The 17,951-nt window shown below is 40.5% G+C and overlaps 1 pseudogene; it reads right to left on the bottom strand.

Annotated features, from left to right (window-relative positions):
• Positions 1-13,314: 13,314 nt before the first annotated feature.
• On the bottom strand, positions 13,315-16,559 carry LOC144456613 (splicing factor YJU2 pseudogene; annotated as a pseudogene).
• Between the last annotated feature and the right edge of the window lie 1,392 nt (positions 16,560-17,951).

Genomic DNA, 17,951 nt, shown 5'->3' with positions numbered 1-17,951 from the left:
CAGCAATGATGACGTGGGGCCCAGCTGGAGTCACAGCTGCGGATACTGGCCAGACTCAGAATCATTGTGAAGCTATAATTACCCTTAGGACTTCGAATGGAAGTGACTATTTTTGTTACTAGAAAAATAAATCTCTCCAGCATCTCAGAGCCACATTTGGGAAATTCTCTTTATATTCCTGTCGTCCTCTGCCATGCAAAAGTTTCCAAGTGACGGGGATACTTCCTGACAGCAGCCTATGGCATTCCAAGCAAGGAGTGCTCAGATCCACTTCAAGCTTTGCTATACAGCTCAATAATCCCAGTGGTCTTACAAACATCCCCTCTTGCAGGAAATGTTATGTTTTCATTGAGTAGAAGACAACCTTAAACAGAAACCTTTGTGCTTCTTATTAATGCTGTATTAATATTATCTGCAGTAATATGTCTTCTGCAATGTCAATCAATCCAGTAGTCTGTCAGCAAACATTTGGTAACCACTGGATACAGAGACAAAAGGGGAATAGTCCTTGCCCTCAGGGAGCTTAAACTCTATCAGGGAAGACAACATGTATAAATGTAGCAAATTAAAAAAATCAATACAAAGGCCACTAGAAACTGGGGGCTGGTGTACGTTTCTACACTCAATTGTAATCTCCCTGAGGGCAGTCACTGTTTATTATTGTTGCTGCTGTAGTTGTTTTTAGATTGGCATTTCATTGGCATAGTGTGCTCTCTGAGGAAGCTCCTTCCACAAAAATCAATCATAGCCTCTTACAAGTCTTAGAGAGCTACCCAGGGATACAGAGAGGTGAAGTAACTCACCTAGGGTCACACAGTCAGAGGCAGGATTCAAGCCAAGATCTTCCTGCCTACAAGTCTGGCATGCTAGACTTCCATCAGTCATGGTTCTCATGGACTGCAGTCCTCTGAGGTTTACAAAGTACTTTTATCTCAGTAGTCCCTCCCGTAATGCAGCCTGGTGTCTGGCCTTAACTAGGCACTCTATAAATATGTTTGTTGGTAGTGATATCTATATAGAATAACCATTCCCTCAGGATTTCCTCTCACAAAAAATCAGCACAAATTCTGTTGTTGGGACAAGCTATTATTTCTGCAAACACTCAATGACAAGGATGTTTATTGCATGCCTGCCCCATATAGGAACCAGGATAAGTGCCGAGAGAGATACACAGGCAGATAAACCCTCAGAGTTTAAATCTATAGTAGGAAAGAAGATATGGACCTAACCCAGGCTGGACGTGAAGGCAGAGGTGAGCCAGGAGCCAAGCTCTCCCAGAGTTCATCAGAGGGAGAGATCACTTGCACTCACAGGGATCAGAACACACTTCACAGAGCCAGGGGCATTTGAACTGGGATTTGATGGATGGGTAGGATTTCAGGAGGCAGGGAAGGGCAGGCAAGACCTCCAGACTTAAGGAGCAGTGTGAGCAAAGGCTTGGCAAATGAGCTTGGCCTTTGTTCAGCATGAAGTGGGAGCCACTGAGAGTTTCCAAATAGGGAAGTGATACAGCTACAGCTGTGTATTAGGAAGACTCAAGCAGTAGAGTTAAAATGAGAGTTATCCTGGAACTGCTGAAAGGAAACAAAGAGATAGAACAATAGCTAGATAATAGATAAATAGATAGATATAGATATGATAGTAATAGAAATGAGATAAATGATAGATAGATAGATAGATAGATAGATAGATAGATAGATAGATATACATATTAGACTGATGAAGCCTTTATTAAAGGCTTACTAAGTGCCAGGCACTATAAGTGCTAGTACACAAATACAAGTAAGACAGACAGTCCTTGACTTCAAGGAGCTTACCTTCTAATTAGGGGGAGACAAAATATAATGGAGAAGTACAAAAGAAGTATTGGACAGCATAATATGGAAGCCTGCATAAGACAGAAGAGAGGAGGGGAAGGGAGGGGAAAGGAAAGGAAGGGAGGGGAAGGAAGAGGAGAGAAAAGGGAAGGGAAGGGGAGAGGAGGGGAGAGGAGGAGAGAGAAGAGATTTCCTTAAAGATGTTAACAACAATATTTATAATTGAAAAAAACTGAAAATAACCCAAATATTTAACAATAAGAGAATTGTGTGATTGTGATACATTTGTATGATGTAATTGTATAAAGAAATTATTATGAAGAAGAATGAGGAATATAAAGAAATATGGAAAGTACTTTATGAAATAACACTGAGGGGAAAAATCAGTACTGAAAGGACAGAGCACTCCCTAATGAGTGAGAATAAGCAGACAAAATTTCCCAATGGAGACCTCAAGGGAGTGAAAGATAAGCTAAGATGATGTTTTATGGAATGAATTCCATTTGTCTAAATGCAAATGGTTACAAAAATATATTTAGTTGATTTGCTTTTAATGTTGTTTATTACAAATCATACTTTTTAAAAACAAAGTTAATGGTGTTAATAAGAGACCAATAGATGAGAGTTACTCTTCCTCTGTGGTTTGGTCCTCACCCAACCAGAAGGGGCAGTGTAGAAGGAACCTAGTTTAGGAGTCAGAGGATGTGGGTTTAAATAGGGCCTCTGACATTTACTAACTGTGGGACCTTGGGTAAGTCACTTCGATTTTCATGGGCCTCAGTTTTCTCCACTGTAAAATGAGGGGGCTGCATTAGAGGGCTTCTTGAGGTCCCTTCTAGATTTAGAGCTTGCATCCTTCTTATAGTATTTTCTGTGGGTTTGATTAGAGGATATTTTAAGGGACACAGAAAAGTCATTTCCAAATAAATTCAATTAAAACTAGTTCTTGCCCAGTCTAATTCTGAGAAGAGGTCTTTCTTCAGATAGAGAGACCAGAAGTGATGGGGTCCCTCCTCACTGGGCTCTCCATTGCCTGGCTACTGACTTCAACTGTATTTATTTCAGTCTGGGTCAGATGAAACTTTTGAAACAGATGAAAAGGAAGACAGACATGGGGGACGGACAGAGCCCTGCTCAAAGGCACATCCTTGTCTGTTCTGAGCAAATTTTAAAAAACTACCTTGGATCACAGGATTATTCATAAAAACTACTGGACCTCACAGGCCCTCTGGTCCAACTCCCCCATTTTACAGATGAGGAAACTGAGGCCCATTGAGGTAAAGTGATTTGTCCAAGGTCACACAAGTAATAAGCATCTGTCCTTGGGGATCAGGAAGAATGATACCTTATCTTTCAACAGCATCTCCCACTATTCAAACCACCTTCTCACACTCTCTCTTCTTTTGTCCTCCCAATAGCTCATAAGTGGAGCAGCTTTTATGCCCCCAACATGGTTCAACTGAACTCAGTCAGTAAGAACTATTTTTTACATGGGGTAACAGTATTTTTTTCTCTGCTCCATTAAAAACTGAATATGATTCATGCATCCAGAAAATGAAATGTGACCAGATTTAAGAACTAGAAAGGCTGCAGTGCAAATGTGGAACGATAAATCAATATTAAATAATGATCCCCAAACTGTGCTTTCAAAAAGAATGGGAAGCTTGTGAGAATAAGCATTAGAAATTCAAGGGGTGAGAGGGCATGTCTGAAAACTGAGATGGAGTAGGTGTTTTGAGGGGAGAGCACTTTCCCCTCACTGCCAGCAGCACCCAACACAGCAAAGGACAAGAGATTCTCATGGGGTTGAGGGTGACATGTGGAGGAAGTACAGTACCTGTTGGCCTCCTGTTTGAGCTGATCAACAAGAATTTATGGAGAACTGACTTTGGACCAGGCACTGTGCCAGATGCTGGAGTTACAGAAGTTACACAGTCCCTGCCCTCGAGGAGTTTACACTCCTAAAGAGCTCTGGCTCTTGTCATTTGCTCTGTGACTGCTCCCTTCTATGTGTGTTACCTCCTACAATTAGGATGGAAACTACTTATGAGCACAGATCTGGAGCTGGCAGGGACTTCGGAGACCAGCCAGTAGTCTATCCTCCCCCCCATTCTACAGATGAGTAAACTGAGAGCAAGACCTGTATCCTTTTTTTCTATTTGTGTCCCCAACACTTAGCACAGTACTTTTCATAAGGTAAGCAATTATTTACTTTTTCAGGAAAGATGAGAGGGACTGATAGACTGAGTCAGAGACAAAGGGGAGAGAGGGAAAGAGAAAAAAAGAAAGAGATGGAGAGGAAAAGACAAATGAGAGAGGGAAAGAAAGGGAGGAGAGAGAAGGGGAGAGACAGAGAAAGAAAGAGAGGGGAGGGAGGGAGAGGAGAGGAGATCTGAACAGAAGAGAGAAGAGGAGGGGAGAGGGAAGGGAGAGAAGAGGAGGGGAGAGGGAAGGGAGAGGAAAGAGGGGAGGGGAGAGGAGGGGAAGGGGAGGGGAGCAGAGGGGAGGAGAGAGGAGGGGAGAGGGAAGAGAGAGGAAAGAGGGGAGGGGAGAGGAGGGGAAGGGGAGGGGAGCAGAGTGGAGGAGAGAGGAGGGGAGGGGAGGGGAAAAGGAAAAGGGAAAGGGAAAGGGAAAGACAAACAAAATAGAACCAAAATTGGAAGCAAAGGGATTGGGGGAGGGGAGACACTAGCAGGTGTTTGGAATCAAGAAAATCTTCATGTAGGTGATGTGCTGCTTAAGTTGCTTCTTGAAAGAAATAACATATTCTAAAAATATGAGTGGAGGAAGCAGTGCATTCTCCTAACAAAGAGCTGAACTCAGCTGTTTTTACCCTGCTTTAGAACAGCAAGGGCTCCCAGTACCCTCAAAATGTGGGTGCCCTGGTGCAAAACCCACACTGCTCTTAGTAACAGCACTGCCCCAAACCAGGAGAACTGCTAATTCTGTTTCTGCTTTGCTGAATTAAAAAGCATTCAAAAGAAAGTACTATAATTTCATGCATGTAATGTGCATAGCCTTAAAAAGCGCACCACTAAAGTATGTAAACACTTACAGTCATGCATTTCACATGTTCCCTAAATCGACTTCCAATTTTGCTTTATAATCCCTTCCAAAATAACCATTGGGCATAATAGGCACTCAGGATTCCACATGCCTGACCTCTTTTTTTTTTCCTCCTTTCTACACCTCATATAATGCACGGTTATAGTCATGGATTTAAGGGAAGATATAATTAAATGCTTCTTAACATAAAGTATAATTACCTTCTCAAACGCCTAGCTTTAGGAAAAGGAGCCAAAAGCCAACGGGGCCACATCCACAGCCCAGCATGAGAGAATTGCCAAGGAAGATAAAGTACAAAACTGTGAGGGCTCTTTGGTAGCTCCAGGGGAAGAAGAGAAATGTCTCACCTGGTGCTGGGCTGCTCAAGGTAAGCTCGGCTTTCTCTTGTTCCAAGCCTTGGCTTCCCTCTCTGCACAAGAGACAGTCAGATGTAGCAACAGATAAGGTTGTTCTTGGAGCAGTGCTGTGGTAGTAAATATTTAACAACCATCTCTCTGAAAAAAAAAAGGAAACACTGATATACTTTGAAGCCTAACGTGCATTATTAATATTTTCTCCATCACTTTCTGAAGTTTGTTGTTGTGATTGAGTTGTTTCTGTCATGTCTGACTCTTCTTGACCCTATTTGGGGTTTTCTTGACAAAGATACCAAAGTAAGTGGTCTGTCACTTCCTTCTCCAGCTCATTTTACAGATGAGGAAACTGAGGTAAACAGGGTTAAATGACTTACCCAGGCTCATATAGTTACTAAGTGTCTGAGGCTGGATTTGAACTAAGGGAGATAAGTCTTCTGACTCCAGGCTTGGTGCTCTATCCCATGTGTCATTTAGCTTCCACCTTACATGACAATAAATTCCAAACAGATAAATACAAATATAGAAAGTCTAGACCCGACGTTCTATCCACTGTACGACCTATCTGCCCTTTCCTAAGTCTAGACAATCAATAAATCAAGCCCCAAATAGGAGCATTTCTGGGGTATAAATGTAAACATCAGGGGCTCTCAGGAGCCCAAATAAGCAGGCTCCCGCATCCTTCCAACTTGGAGTCAGAAGACTGGTTCACATTGAGCTTAGGGACTTACCAGCTATTTGAACCTGGGCAAATCATTTAACTTCTGTCTGCATCGGTTTTCTCATCTGTAAAATGGGGATACTAAAAACAGCTCCCTCCCAGGAGATAACATTTGTTAAGTACTTTGCAAGCCTTAAAGTGCTATGTAAATACTATTATTTACATAGGGAGTTGTACTAGATGACTTCAAGGTCCCTTCCAGCTTGATAATTCTATGAACCTCTGAGCTGCTAGGGGACTGAGAAGGCACTTCCTGTTTTGTTTTCTTTTCTCACTCATAGTTTTATCTGGGAACTTGCTCTACCAATGAAGATTGGAATCTTCTCTGTAACTTGGATTCTTAGCGGGTCACCTGAGACACTGAGAGGTGACCTGTCCAAAGTCACATGGCTAGGCATGTGGCAGAACTGGGACTTGAATCCAGAGCTCTCTGACTCTGGGGCCAGCTTTCTTCTACCCACGATGCCATTTGTGAAATAAAAGGAAAGCCTGTTTTTTGACTCCAGCATTTGACTCTCCCTATGGGGAGAACATTCAGAAGTGAGCGACCAGCAGATGAAGGACCTTCTGAGGATTAGCTGAAGGCATTGGAAATATTTAGCTGGAGGGCAGAAGAGTTGTCTTCAGGTAGTTAAAGTGCTAAAACTTTTTTAAAAAAGGAACTAGACTGGGTCTGTTTGGCTCCAAGGGGCAGAACTAGAGACAATAGGTGGAAGTCCCAGAGACACAAATTTAGACTTGATGTTATGAAAAACTTCCTTGCAGTGAGCCCTGGGCCTAAGTGAAATAGGTGACCTTGGGACTGGGGTGGGGATGGGGGAGAGTCACCTTCATTTACAGGCTTTATGAACAGCTAGATGACCCTTGTCAGGTTGATTGGCTCACAGAGGGAGTCAGATGGGTGAGATGGCCTCTGAGGCTTATTCCTGCTCCTGCAGGCCATGACTTTATGGGCCAAATGCCCATTTCTCATCAATTTTCTTATTAATTGTTTTTATATAAAAGGTTTGATTCCTTCATTCAATTTAATGTGACAAACATTTCTTAAGAGTGAAGCATTGAGTAGGTATGAGCTGGCCGTAGCATAACAGAAGATCATAGATTCCAAGATGGAGAAGACCTTGGAAGCCAACGAGAGCACTCCCCCTTATTCTACATATGAGGAAACTGAGGCACAGAATAGTTAGATGGTGTGCCCAGAGCTAATATGCATCAAATACAGGATTTTAACTTGGAATTTCTTGTCTCCAACCCTAGCACTCTACCCACTATGCTACTTTGTAACAACAAATTGTGAACCAAAAAGTGGGATTGGAGATTCAGCAAAGAGATAAGCACATGGAAGCAGAGGGATGGAACATCCCAGCAAGAATGAAGAACAGTAGGCAACCCACATGTGGCAACAATACCAGTGACATCAATAATTCCAAAGATAGGCTCCTAGCTTGTTGGGTAGGACCTCTGTGGAAGATGCATCCTGGGAGGACATGGACAATAGGGGTATATGATGGCAAGGCATGAACAGGTTGCAATATGTACCACTGGAGTAAGGGCTCACAGCAATGAGATCACAGATATATGTTGTTCAGTCATTCAAGTCTTGTCCAACGCTTCATGACCCAATTTGAGGCCTTCTTGGGAAAGATACTGGAAAGGTTTGCCATTTCCTTCTCCAGCTCTTTTTACGGATGAGGAAACTGAGATAAACAGGGTTAAGTGACTTGCCCAGGGTCACACAGCTAGTAAGTGTCTGAGTCTGAATTTGGACTCATAAAGATGAGTATTCCAGACTCCAGGTCCAGCACTCTGTCACTGTGTTACCTTGCTGCCCCATTATACCTTATGTGACAATAAATTCCAAACAGATGAATAATACAAATATAAAGTCACATGAAAAAAAAGAGTGGAACAAGTTTTATTACTTACATTTATGGAGAGAGGAAAAAAATATAACTAGATGTGGGTTAGAAGAGATAATAGGAAGAAAAATTCACACTACATGAAAATTGAAAGCTTTTGCTAAAAATCATTCAGCTAGAATAAAAAGAAATGGTATAAATTGGGGAAATAATCTTTGTATTTTATGTCTCTGATAATACTGTAGCACAAAATTGAAAGAGAACACATAAAACATACAACTCTTTTTGTATAAATTATAAATTTATAAATTATGTATAAAGTATATTATAAATTTATAAATTGTATTTCATTTTTTCCAATTACATGTAAAGATAGTTTTCAAAATTCATTTTTTATAAGATTATGAGTTCCAAATTTTTCTCCCTCCTCCCCTTCCCAGGATGGCAAGCAATCTAGTATAGGTTATACACATGCAATCATGTTAAACATATTTCTGCATTAGTCATGTTGTGAAAGAAGAAACAAAGCAAAAGGGAAAAGCCACGTGCACACACACAAAAGATCTGCATTCTGACTCCATAGCTTTTTCTCTGAATGTGGATAGCATATTACATCATAAGTCTTTTGGAATTGTCTTGGATTATTGTATTTCTAAGAAGAGCTAAGTCTGTCATAGCTGACCATCGTACAATGTTACTATCACTACGTACAACATTCTCCTGGTTCTGCTCACTTCACTCAGCATCAGTTCATGTAAGTCTTTCCAGGTTTTTCTGAAGTCTGTCTGCTCATCATTTCTTATAGCACAATACTATTCCCATAACATTCATATACCACAACTTGTTCAGCCATTCTCAAACTGTTGGGCATTCTCTCAGTTTCCAATTCTTTGCCACCACAAAAAGAGCTGCTATAAATATTTTTGTAGATGTAGGTTTCTTTCCTTTTTTTTTTTTTACAATCTCTTTGGGATACAGACCTAGTAGTGGTATTGCTGGATAAAAGGGTATGTACAGTTTGATTGCCCTTTGGGCATAGTTCCAAACTGCTCTCCAGAATGGTTGAACTAGTTCACAACTCCACCAACAAAGCATCAGTGTCTCAATTTTCCCACATCTTCTCCAAAATTTTTCATTTTCCTTTTCTGTCATATTAGCCAATCTGATAGGCATGATGTGGTACCTCAGAGTTAAAACATATACTCTTTTTAAAAATTTTATTAATTTATTTTCATTTATCAATAATCACTTCCATATGCTTTTGAGTTTAAAATTTTTCTTCCCCTTCCTCCCCACCACCCTTCGCAAGATGGCGCACAATCTGATATAGGCTATACATTTACATTCCTATTAAACATATTCTCACATTAGTGGTGTTGTAAGTAAAAATTAAAACCAATATGAGGAACCATCAGAAAGAGGAAACAAAACTCAAGAGAAGAGAAAAAATAGCAATTCAACTTTCACAGTTCTTTCTTTGGATGTGGACAGCATTTTCCATCACAAGGCCTCTGGAGATGTCTTAGATCCTTGTATTGCTGAGAAGGGTTAAGTTTATCAATATTAGTCATCATACAATGTGGCTGTTATTGTATACAACATTCTCTCGGTTCTGCTCATTTCACTCAGCATCAGACCATACAAGTCTTTCAGGTTCTTCTGAAGTCAGCCTGTTCATCATTTCTTATAGCACAATAGTATTCCATTATATTCATATACCACAACTTGCTCAGCCATTCCCCAGTTGATGGGCATCCTCTCAATTTCCAATTCTTTGCCACCACAAAAAGAGCTGCTATGAATATTTTTGTACATGTGGGTCCTTTTCCCATTTGTTTGATCTCTTTGGGATATAGCCCTAGAAGTGCTATTGCTAAGGTCAAAGGGTATGCACGGTTTTATAGCCCCTTGGGCATAGTTCTAAATTGTTCTCCAAAATGGTCGAATCATTTCACAATTCCACCAACAATGCATTAGTGTTCCATTTTTCCCACATCTTCTCCAACATTTATTATTTTCCTACTTTGTCATGTTGGCAAATCTGATAGGTGTGATGTGGTACCTCAGAGTTGTTTTGATTTGCATTTCTCTAATCAGTAATGATTTAGAGCATTTTTTTGTATGACTATAGACTGTTTTAATTTCTTCATCTGAGAACTGTCTGTTCATATCCTTTGACCATTTATCAGTTGGGGAATGTCTTATATTCTTATAAATTTGACTTAATTCTCTACATTAGATATGAGGCCCTTATCAGAGAGACTGGTTGTAAAAATTCTTTCCCAATTTTCTACCTTCCTTCTAATTTTAGTTGCATTGGTTTTGTTTATGTAAAAACGTTTCAATTTAATGTAATCAAAATTACCCATTTTGCTTTTCGTAATGTTCTCTACCTCTTGTTTGGTCATGAATTCTTCTATTCTCCATTGATCTGATAGGTAAACTATTCCTTGATCTCCCAGTTTGCTTATAGTATCAGCCTTTATATATAAATCATGAACCCATTTTGACTGTATTTTGGTATATGGTGTGAGATTTTGGTCTATGCCTAGTTTCTGCCATCCACCACTCTATTTCTTAGCCAGTACCAAGCAGTTATTCTTTTTTTTTTTAAACATATACTCTTAAAAGCCATTACTCAGTAGACTAGTGGTCAAAGGACATGCCAGTTTCAAAAAGAATAAAGGCTATCAATAACCACTTTTAAAAGTGTTCAAAAGCAATTCAATCTAAAATACCCCAGAAATGCTACCCATCTAACCAGTACAGATGCCAAAAACTGGGAAATCTCATTGTCTGAAAAGCCATGCCACTGCTAGCTGCACCGTGAGTTGATACAGCCACCATGCATATAATTTGGGATGATCTTAGGGAAGCAATATTTATATCCTTCGGCTCAGAGATCCTTTGAGACTCTCTCTCAAAAAAAAGTTATTAACAAGAAAAAAGGAGCATCTATACAAAAATATACATAACAGCATTATGTATGGTTTATGAAAAAAGTTAGAAACAAATATATCAGCCAATAAATGGGGGAATGGCTGAAGAAATTATGGCAGATGAAGGTAATGGAATATTATTGCTCCATAACGCATGACAAATAGGAAGAATTTGAAGAAACACAAGAAGACTTATGGGAAGCAAATTTAAAGAAAGCCAAGTCAAAAGAATGATAGATACAATGACTGACTATAACAACGTAAATAAAGGAAGTCAACAGAGCTCTACTCAGTAACAATGGCTGCAGCATCATGTAACCAAAGTTAAAGTTAATCATTGATGAGTAGATATTTCTCTGGAAATACACTTGGTAAAAAGGGGAATTATTTGGTTGTTTATATATCTATTTTTGCTTGTAGCAGAGGAAGGGAGGAGGAGGAAGGTGAAAGAGGGTTCAAAGTCAATTGAACTAGTTGAAGCGGGAGTTGGAATTGACATAAGGACATAAGAGCAGACCTCAAAGGTCATTTGGTCTAATCCCCCATTTTGCAGTTGAAGGAATGGAGACATGGACAGAAGAACGGATTTACTAACTTACTACAGGTAATAAGGCATCAGAGGAATTTCAAGCCAGGTCCAAGCCTTGCCACTGTAACACAAGGTAAATCAGGGTTGTTAGACCCAAAAAGGCCTAGAAAAGTGCTATGCCCGACCTCTCCACTTTACAGATGAAGAAGCTGAGTCTGAGAGGTTAAGTGCTTTACCCAAATCTCCTCAATCCTAATCCATGCTGCTTTCTCCAACTCAAAAGTAGTATATACTTTACTGGTGGGATTGGGTCAGTAGAATAATTTTTGCACATAAGAGAGAGCATAGTTTAGACCTGGTGGATAGAGTGCTGGGCCTGCGGTCAGGAAGACCTGAGTCAAATCCTCAGACGCATGGTATCAGTGTCACCCTGGAAAAGTCACTAGTCTCAGTCTCTCTCTCTTTCTCTCTCTCTCTCTCTCTCTCTCTCTCTCTCTCTCTCTCTCTCTCTCTCTCTCTCTCTCTCTCTCTCTCCCCCTCTCTCTCTCTCCCCCTCCCTCCCTCCCCCACTTTCCTCATTTGTAAAATGGAAATAATAGTGGCATTTACCTCCCAAGACTGTTGTGAGGATAAAATGAGATATTTGTAAACTGCTTTACAAACCTTAAAATGCTATGTAAGTGATAGCTATTATTATAATTACAATCCTGAATGTATATACCATACATATATATGATATGTATATGCACACATGTCAAAAGATAGAGAGCAAAGTTGGGTATAAAATGGATAATTTTGATTACATTAAATTAAAAATGTTTTATACAAATAAAACAAATATAGTGAAGATCAGAAGGAAAGTAGAAAATTGGGGAAGAAATTTTATAGACAGTTTCTCAGATAAAGGTCTCATATCTTAAATATTTGAAGAACTTTGTCAAATATATAAGAATGCAATTCATTCCCCAATTGATAAACAGTCAAAGCATATGAACAGGCAGTTTGCTAATGAAGAAATGAAAACAATGTATAGTCATATGAAAAATGGTCTAAATCATTATTGATTAGAGAAATGCAAATTAAAACTACCTTGAAATATCACTTTACACCTATCAGTTTGGCTAAAATGATTGAAGAGGAAAGAGACAAATGTTGAAGGAGATATTGAAAAATTGGGACACTAATTCATTGTTGGTGGAATTGTGAACTGATTCAACCATTGTGAAGAGCAATCTGGAATTATGTCCAAAGACTTATTAAACTGTTTATACCCTTTGACCCAGCAACACCACTGTGTATTTGCAAAGATGATTAGGGGAAAAGAGTAAATTCCTAAGGCAGCCTGCTTGGACTGGGCTTCTTCTCTCCCCTTCCTTCCATTCCCCATCCCTCAAAAAAAAAAGACCTTTGAGTATATAAACACTGAGCATCCAAGGAATTGTAGCATCCCTGTGCACATCTTACCTGGCTTACTCATGACCGGGCTATTCAAAAGTGCTTGGGGTTGTGTTTATATTGGTACATCTGAAAGGCTGCCAGATCCCTTTGTCTCCCAGAGTAGAACCTTCTCCCCACCTCCAAGCACCACCATTCAGGAGCCACTTAGACCAGACTGGTGGGGTCTCTCGGGTGTGCATTTAGAGCATGATCTGGATGAAGGAAAAAGAAACCTGAATCCCTAAGGACCAATGGGGAAGTGGGCTACCCATCACCTGACAGAGAAATGATGAACTTGGGATGCAGAATGATTTTTTGTACATGACCAATGTTGGAATTTGTTTTGTATGACCATGTTTACTTGGTTAAGGGGGAAGGGAGGGGAGGGGAAGGGAAGGGAAGGGAAGGGAAGGGAAGGGAAGGGAAGGGAAGGGAAGGGAAGGAAGGGAAGGGAAGGAAGGGAAGGGAAGGGAAGGGAAGGGAAGGGAACGGAAGGGAGGGGAAGGGAAGGGAAGGGAGAGGGAAGGGAAGAAGGGAGGGAGGGAAGGGAAGGGAAGGGAAGGGAAGGAAGGGAAGGAAGGAAGGAAGGGAAGGGAAGGGAAGGGAAGGGAAGGGAAGGGAAGGGAAGGGAAGGGAAGGGCATAAACATTAAATACCTACTATGTGCCCGACTTTGTGCTGTTTTATAAATATCATCTCATTTGGTTAAATGAGATATTTGGCACAAGAGTTTTCTCTTTCTTCATGGAGGAGGAGGTGGGAGGGAGAGAAAAGAGATTTTTGTTAACTGAAAAAAAATTTTTAATCAAAACAACTCCTCCCCCCCAAAGACACATGTGGGGCTATGTCATGGACTAGCATATGTCTTCTCTGTATCTTTTGCTTCAGTGTTAATAAATTATGACCAGGTATGTTCCCTGTGATCATGAGCATTCTCTCTCTGATATAATCCAAATAATAATAACCAGTTCATCCTCGAGGCAGCCTCAGTCACCAAAATCCACTCAGGTGCCATCCTCTAAAAATCTTAACAAATAGGAGGCTTATTCCTTTTGGCTTCATCATGGAATGAGTTGGCAAAAAAAATTTTGTTAGGATTTTTTCTAAGACAGTGAATTTCTACTTGGAATATTTCTTTTCAGATTTATTTAGTTCATCTGGTTTCCTTTATGTGGTTTAAGATAATGACTTCTGGATATAAATCAGGTGGAACTGGTAGGAAGTTGGGGAGGGGGTCTTCTGGGTTGGCCTGATCTGACCAATAGCAGCGCTATTGACCTTGGAATCTGCCCCATCTGCTGCTTAGCTCTGAGGTAGGAGGCAAAAGGAAAAAGAAGATGCCTGTTGTGATAGAGCATCCCATATCCTATATTCAATTCCCAAAGGTTCAAGTACCATCAGATAATCTTGGTGTTGGGCTAGGGGGAAGATAAACCTATCGCACATGCTAAGTTAGCATTGGGCACTAATGAAAAGTGCCATTATCTGTGGCATGTGATGATAGACACATCAACAAAAGAGATAAATGAATTCTGGCCCTGTCAAGGAGAAAAAGGTCCTAAAGTTCCAGGGATGGTAAGAGGTGACTCTCTGCCTCCTCAATGGCTACGTGGGCTTGATGAGCACAAGGGCCATGGTTTCAGGGCACCTAAGAAGTGGGAAAAATGGCAGCACGGTGCCCACCTCAATCCTCCTCTTCACATGGCTGAGCTTGTGGAACAAAGAAATGAACTCATTTTAGCCTGGCTTCCTGGTGAGGCCCCACTAGGAAGGGGACTTAAGGGTCTGAGGCCTACACCTAAGGAGAGGGACTGAGGCTTCAGCTGCTGTTGCTGCTATCTTCACTGTCTGATTACACCCCCAGCTGGCTCAGGGATGAGGCATTGGCTATCCAGTCCGATGTATCCACCTCCTTCAAACTTGGAGTTATGACTGTGCTTGGGAAGGGCAAGATCATATGCCCATTGCTGAGGCAAAGTTTTGGGGCAGTTTCTTCCTTTGCTACAACCAGACCCACCTCCTTTGCTGTCTAGTGCACTCACATTCCACACCTAGCTCTCCAATTTCTGGGATTTTTTTAAGGTGTGGGACCTCCTCTAAAATGGCAGTGGGGTTGGCTTAAATGGACAAGCTGAGAAGGTGCAAGGGTAGGCTGTTCATCAGCGTCAGAGTCTTCAAATCGTCACCATCTCCTGGCCTGTTCCATCACAGCCTCCATTTATTTTTGGTCTTCCTCCTGCTCTCACTGGCACTTCTCCTCCTGGGACGATGGACAGCGAGTGCCACTCTAACACTTCAAAGTCCTGGTGCTGCTTGAGCTCCTTCAATTACTGCAGGTTCTCCAGGACATCCATCTTGGAGTCCTTGGTCCAGTTTTCCTGCACCTTCATGGGATTATTGTACTCTTCATCTCTTTCCTTCTGTACCCTTTTCTCTTCCTCTTCCAGGAGTTCCTCAGCTTGGAAGTTCCAGGTGGATCCATATTCCATAGTATAATCTGTATTGCCTGGGTCTGTTTTGAAGGTGATTTCAGCTAGAACAGGCACACAATTCAGAAATGAAAAACTGGGAGTCCCAAATATAGCTCATTCTGCACTGTCTGCTTCTGGGCATTAAATTTCTTGTCTTTATAAATATACTCACCACATATCTCACTTCTCCTATTGAGTATGGCCAACAGCCTTGTAACATATTGCTAATCTTTGGGAAGCTTGAGTTTAGGAATTTTTGATTAATCAGATATGGTGGATAGCACTTATTTAAGATTTTTCTCACTGACATCTTGGCACCGCTTCATGAACAGCACCCCACCACCAGTCACCAATTCACCAACTGCTCCCAGGCACTGGCCACTGCACAGTAGGTCTCTAAATCGCCCAGTCCACCTCTGTGAAGTACCCTACCTGAATCTACCATGCTCGCAGGTCAAGGGCACAATGGCTTGACCTCAAAAGATTTTTATGCCCTCTCATATAAAGGCTTTAGGAGAAGGAAACATGCCTTTTTGGGACTTAATTGTGACCACCTTCATTTTATCATGATGATGATCTAACAGGCATAAAAAGAAAAATGGTCAGTTATTTTAAAAATCAATTTGAAGGACACTAATGCATTATTGGTGGAGTTGTGAACTGATCCAACCATTCTAGAGAGTAGTTTGGAGCTATGCCCAAAGGGCTATAAAATTGTACATGCCCTTTTAGCCAGCAATGCCACTATTAAGTCTGTATCCCAAAGAAATTATAAAAAAGGGAAAAGGACCCATATGTACAAAAATATTTATAGCGGCTCTTTGTGTGGTAGCAAAGAAATGGAAATTGAGAGGATGCCCATCAGTTGGGGAATGGCTGAACAAGTTGTGGTATATGAATGTTATGGGCATACTATTGTGCTATAAGAAATGATGAGCAGGCGAATTTCAGAAAAACCTGGAAAGACTTACATGAACTGATGCTGAGTAAAGTGAGCAGAACCAGGAGAACATTATATACAGTAACAGCAACATTGTATAATGATCAGCTATGGTAGACTTAGCTCTTCTCAGCAATACAATGGTCCAAGACAATTCCAAAAGACTCACTATGGAAAATGTGATCCATATCCAGAGAAAGAACTATGGAGTCTGAATGCAGATAGAAGCATATTACTTTCTCTTTTCTTTCTCACGGCTTTTCCCTTTTGTTATGATTCTTTTTTTTCACAGCATGACTAAGGTGGAAATATTTTTTAACATGATGGCACATGTATAACCTGTATCAGATTGCTTGCTGTCTTGGGGAAAGAGGGAAAGAAAAATTTGGAACTCAAAATCTTATAAAAAATGAACTTGAAAACTACCTTTGCACGTAATTGGAAAAAAATAAAATACTATTTACAAAAAAAAATAGTTCTACATATATATATATATATAAATTAAAATGAAATAAATTAATTTGAAAACAGAAAAGCGAGATTGGCAAATGACGAAGTTACAGGTCTACTGTCTTTCCATAACACATACACACCTCTTCTAAAGGCCTATTTTGTTATGGGGGCAGTAGGGCCAAATAATTTTGACATGGCTAGAACTACACAATATTGTAGAGTGGACATAGAGAAGGGCTTAGAAGACCTTGCTTCAAATACCACCTCATAAATGTACTAGCCATGCTACCCTGGGGAAATCACTCAACTACTCCAAGCTCATTTTCTCCTCTGTAAAATAAAGATATCCATGTAACACAGATGTCACAGGCATGATGGGAAGGTCAAATGGGGGATCACAGGCTCACAGTTAGAGCTGACAGGGAGAATCCTCTTAGGCCATCTAGTCCAACCCTCCTCATTTTACAAAAGAGTAAACTGAGGCCCAGATAGCTCAAGTAACTTACCCAAAGTTGCACAGGATAATGGATATAAAGTGATTTACAAACTTTCAAGCATTACATAGGGTGTCCCAAAAGTTTTAATAATTTAAAACTTGCTCTAAAACTTTTAGGACATCCTGTATCTAACAGAGTTTTCTTTTTTACTACTGTCTTGCCTCTGTTTTTTTTTTACTAAATATCTCACTGATGCTTTTTTTTTTACATCACTGACCACTTCTCAATGAGTCCCCACCATCTCCCTTCATAGATCTCTCCCTTATAACAAAGATACAGAGTTAAGCTGACTAATCTATTTATCCATTTCCAGCATAGGTAACATGTTCCTTGAAGGTAGGGATTATTTCTTTTTTTTGTCTTTATATCCCCAGTGACCAGCATGTAGCAGGCACTTCATAAAAACCTATTGGATGATTAAGCCAACATCATGACCCATTCCATACCTATAGTCCACGCACCTCTTGGGGGATGAGGAAAGCATACTCTCAGTGTCTGAAGTCATCGCATTGATAAGAGCTCTGATCCCTTTCAATGTTGGTTTTCTTTCTATTACTCTGGTATCCCCTGTCCCCTTGAATGGAAATTCCCAAAGGGTTCAATTGGAGGGCCCTAACTGAATGCAGATTCAAATATTATCTGTCACCAAGATTTACACAGTCACTGAAGTGAAGTATAGTAGCAGGTTAATATTTGATGCATTTGTCTGAGGACCAGCCCCTGCCTTGATGATGGAATATATCTGAAGTGAAGCTAGTCCATTCTAGTGAAACATGTCATAAAATTCTTATACATTCCCTGTAAAAAAAAAAAAGTGGAAATGTACTGTCTTGGCTAGGGGGAAAGAACTAAGCCATACATCTAAAATG

This window comes from Phascolarctos cinereus, unplaced genomic scaffold (genome assembly GCF_003287225.1).
Source record: "Phascolarctos cinereus isolate Bilbo 61053 unplaced genomic scaffold, phaCin_HiC Scaffold_4;HRSCAF=312, whole genome shotgun sequence".
Classification (NCBI taxonomy): Eukaryota; Metazoa; Chordata; class Mammalia; order Diprotodontia; family Phascolarctidae; genus Phascolarctos; species Phascolarctos cinereus.
Note: the sequence above shows the minus strand (reverse complement) of the source record. Positions and strands in the feature narration are given on the sequence as shown.